Below are 4,998 nucleotides of genomic sequence, written 5' to 3' on the forward strand. Positions count from 1 at the left end.
ACATGGGATCAGTTGAGTCAGCCAGCAGCTCTCAAACAGCATTGTGTCCAGTGTAAAGGGCTGAAACTCTGAATAGGTGCACTAGGATCAAACAACCAAGCACTTACGGCTAATTGCCTATTGGACAATACTTATTAACATATGCTTGGAAAATGGCCCTTCTCACTACTCCATGCTGTCTCAATCTTTTGGTGTATACAGATAATCGAAGGAGGGATTAGGAGGTGGAGTGAGACAAGCCAGAGTCACTTTGGAGGAAGATGAGGAGAAGGGAGGTCGGTCAATGGAGAGCATGTGGCATCCCCTTCACTTCTCCCTCTAAAGAAAGACCAAGGACTTTTGCTTATCCTGACTCTGGCTGATTCTGAGGCCTCAGGGGAGCTAGCTTGAACTTTACATTTTGGCACCCAGCGTGTGAACTAAGGACCCTAATTTCACTGAAGAAGTCCCATGTGACCAGGAAATAGGGTGAGTATTTTAATAGGCAAACAAGGAACTTACTTTGTTAAGAGCTAAACCAGTTTTTAGCTGAAATGGGGCAGATATTAGGAGATTCTCCCTCACCCACACCCCAATCGCAACCCCACCTCAAGGAAATCTACAGGAAGCCTACTCAGACTGATAAAGAGACAGGGTTTAATTGTGCCTTGGGAGCAGATTGATGGAATCCTGGATACAATAGAATGCATGTCCCCTTGGTTCTTCAAGGAAGAAGAAATAGAGGCAGATAATTAGAAACTAGTAGGAGATCAACTATGTGAATATTATAATGATAACGGTCCTGATTCAATTTCCAAAGAAATATTCTATATATATACAACATAATACAATTGGCCTTAAAGAATCCCAATAGAAAAAAGAAGTTTTAAAAACAGTCAGATAAGGAAGTGTGAAGAAAAAGAGGAAGACAAAGGACAGATTAATGGCAATATCACCAGAGAGCATGAGGACTTATTAAGTGAACTTGAAGGGCCTGGTGATTCTCTCTCACAGCTCAGCTTCAACCCCGCCTACACCTGAGCAAGTCATTGACACGCCCCCATCAACTTCACCTTCCGGGATGGAGGGAGAAGGAGGAGTGGGAGGGGCAGTGATATCACCAGCACCTCCCCCCCATCAATCACTCCCTCCTATGACTAGATTGCAAAAGGCACAACTTAAAACCACAGGAGAAGGGCAGAATACAGCTGATTTGAGAATAGAAATGTATACTGTGGGATTCAACAGTTTAACTCTTCAGGTCAAGAAAGTAGAAGATATGCTTCTTTTGATCTAGAAATCATCAAAGACCTGAAAAAGGCTTGCACTCTTTATGGGACTACATTATCTTATGTAAGATGTTATTACAGAATTTGGCTTATGAAGTCTTAATGCCTAGTGACTGGAAATCTATAGCAAGGACATGCTTAGAACCTGGACAAAACTTGTTGTGGCTCTCTGAATATAGTGAATTCTATAGGACACAAGTCCAACAAAATAGTCAAAGTGGAGTTAATACTCCAATCACCTGTGACCAACTAACAGGTATAGGTTCTTATGCAGACATTTCACTACAGATTAATTACCCCATAGCAACATATGAGCAAAGTGCTTCTCCTGCTGTCAAAGCATGGAGTGTTATTCCAGGTAAATAGGACAAGGAAGGGGCCTTCACAAAAATATCACAAGGGCCAAATGAACTCTTTGCCAATTACGAACTATTGGTGAAAATGAAGCAACAGAAATTATGATAAGGCAACTTGTTAAAGAAAATGCTAATGAGGTTTATAGAAGAATTACACTAGGATGCCTTTTATAGCCAGGGTATGATGCAGACTTCCCAAGATCCCAACATGGGAAGACAGGGTCCCTTTTGGCAAAGGATTTCAGAAAGAATCGTCAGTGCTTTCAATGTGGTAAAGTAGGACATCTGAAAGCTCAATGTTGGCAAAGAGACAAAGTGAGAAAACAGGGTGGGAGAACAAGACCCAAAACCCCATGTCCAAAATGCAACAGAGGCTTCCATTGGGCATCAGAATGTAGACTGATTCAGGGAAAGGGGATGAGGAGCTCAGCCCCAGGGCCCAAGGCAAAAAATATTTGGGGCAGGATGGCAGCTAATGCTATACCCGAGATCCTTTAGAAGTTCAATACCCAGACATGACCAATCAGCCAGGAAGCCATTTGATGGGAGAAAGGGATTACAATTGGGGAGAATAGAGTTGAATGTAACTGGAACAACTGAGATACCCCCTGAAGAGATGAAATCTGTTCTTCCCCAACCTATGGATCCCTTGCCCCCAGGCACAGTAGGCTTGACCATTTCACCTCCTGAGAGTACATATAAAACAGTATCCATCCAAACACTGATGTGGGAAACTGGATAATGTGTAGATAATATCCCAGTCACTAATACAAATAGACAATGTGTGACTTATCAACCAGGAGAAGTAATAGCATCAGGTTTACTAATACAAACTCCCTAATAGACACTCTGGACCAGTTGCCCAGATTCTGACTCCAAGCAACAAAATCCAGGAATATTCTAGACAGCAACTGTGACAGCTGATCGACCTATGCTCACTATCTACATACCATTAGAAGGATTGGTAGACACTGGTGCAGATCGTATGGTCATTAGAGGTGCCAACTGGCCAAAGATTAAGGCAGACACCTACATGTCTGGAGTAGGAAGATCAATAGCAGCTGAAGTTTGTGCTACCCCCTTGAGATGGACTTTTGAAGAAGGTGAAACAGGAGTTTTTACTCCTTTTATAGTTGAAAAATTCCCCATCAATCTGTGGGGAAGAGACATTTTACAACAATTAGGATTTAAAATGAGTATGTCAGTTTTTTAAGCAGGGCTTCTGTTGAAGGCCTGCCAACACTTTCACCTGTTTCCATTCAATGGAAAACTGATACACCAGTGTGGATAGAACAGTGGCTCTTAGCTGGCGATAAAATTCAGGCCTTATTAGATATAGTACAGGAGCAACTTGACCAAGGACACTTACAACCTTCTCTAAGTCCTTGGAATTCTTCCCCAGTGTTCGTTGTAAAAAAGAAATCTGGAAAATGGAGGATGTTGACTGATTTAAGAAAGGTAAATGAACAGATGGAAACTATGGGAACTCTTCAGCCTGGACTTCCATCTCCTACTCAATTGCCTAGAGAATGGTCTCTTTGGGTCATAGATATTAAGGATTGTTTCTATTCTTTCCCTCTGGATAAGGCGGATATGAAAAGATTTGCCTTCTCAGTGCCCAGCGTTAACTAGCTGAGCCTTATAAAAGATATGAATGGACAGTTTTGCCACACAGAATGAAAAACAGCCCTACTATGTGTCAAATATATGTTGCTGCTGCTCTTACTCCAGTAAGAAAAGCATTTCCAAAAGTAATTACATTATTAATAACATTGGATTAATAATCATTGGATTCCTTGACACATGAAACAATCTGTGCGTTATTAGTATGTGCTTGTTTAATACCTCCCATGCTGATGGGTTTGTGCATATCTGTTTCTAGTAAAGACCCTTCAGCCCAGAAACCCGCTAACAGTATCTGGCTTGACACCCCACTTCCCTTTGGTGTTTTTTTTTTTTTCATCTCTCTTCCTGAGATGTCAGGGTGGGTGTGATTATCTCCTTTTTAGTATTTTCACACCTCCCTTCCTGAGTTTTTTTTTTCTTTTTTTTTGGGGGGGGGGGGGCATGATCAACTGCTTTTCAGTGTTTTCACCTCCCTGAGAAGTCAGGGATGGCATGACCACCTGAGTTCTAAAACAAAAGAAAGCGGGAGATGTAATGGGCTGAAACTCTGAATAGGTACACTGGAATCAGACAACCAAGCATTTAAGGCTAATTACTGATAGGACAATATTCTATTAACATATGCTTGGAAAATGGCCCTTCTCACTACTCCATGCTGGCTCTATCTTTTGGTGTATACAGATAATTATAGGAGAGATTAGGGGGTAGAGTAAGACAAGCCAAAGTCATGTTGGAGGAGGATGAGGAGAAGAGAGGTTGGCAGTGGAGAGCGTGTGGCATCTCCTTCATTTCTCCCCCTAAAGACAGATCAAGGACTTTTGCTTATCTACTCTGGCCGATTCTGAGGCCTCCAGGGAGCTAGCTTGGACTTTACAATCCAGTCCTCTCCATCACCAGACTCATGAGGCGGCTTTATCCTTATGCCCTACCCTCATCAAGGTCATACATTTCTCTGAGGGACCATCTCCCAAAGCATAGAGTGTCCTTGGGGGAGTGTGCACATTCTGTGTGGAGAGAACAAGTATTTCTCTTAGGGAATGGTAGTAAGGGGACTGTGTCTCTATAAAATATAACCAAAAAATACTTTTAAAAAACTCCAACTTTGGGAAAAATAAGAGTGGTCAAAATTATTTAATTCCACTTTATTAAGTGTCCCCTACCCTCTATGCCCAAGACTTCTTTTCTACTAAATTACAACTCTCTTTCTCTCCCTCTCTCTCTCTCTCTCTCTCTCTCTCTCTCTCACACACACACACACACACACCCCCTTGGTAGGGGACCAATAGGGAAGGGAATAGGAAGAAGGATGGCAGGAGAATGTCTCCAAAAATCCCAACCTGGAATATCAACCACTAGTTAATTTTAAGAACACAAAAATTTCTTTGAAGAATGACCAAGTGAGACCTAATATGGTTATACCTGTGTGGCAGCCAACAATCCAGCCAGAATCTACAGACTTCCTCAATGAGATGGGACAGAAATGGGAGTGGAAGTGGGGATGAGACTGTAGCAGGCAGGAAAGATGGACTGCCAGCAGCCAAGGACACACCCATGGGCTTACTGAATCCAATTTTGTGCCTATCAGAAAAAGAAAGAAACCCAAAGATCCATCCCTCCCCACTTACTTCTCTGGGGTGGGAATCTGACCAGTTGGAGAAAGGCCAGTGGCTTTCCTTCAGCCTGAGAAAAAACACTCTTCAGAGTATTAGAGCTTGACAGCCCTTATCCCCACAATTTCAGCTACGATG

The sequence above is a fragment of the Antechinus flavipes genome, chromosome 4, assembly GCF_016432865.1.
Source record: "Antechinus flavipes isolate AdamAnt ecotype Samford, QLD, Australia chromosome 4, AdamAnt_v2, whole genome shotgun sequence".
In the NCBI taxonomy this organism is placed as follows: domain Eukaryota; kingdom Metazoa; phylum Chordata; class Mammalia; order Dasyuromorphia; family Dasyuridae; genus Antechinus; species Antechinus flavipes.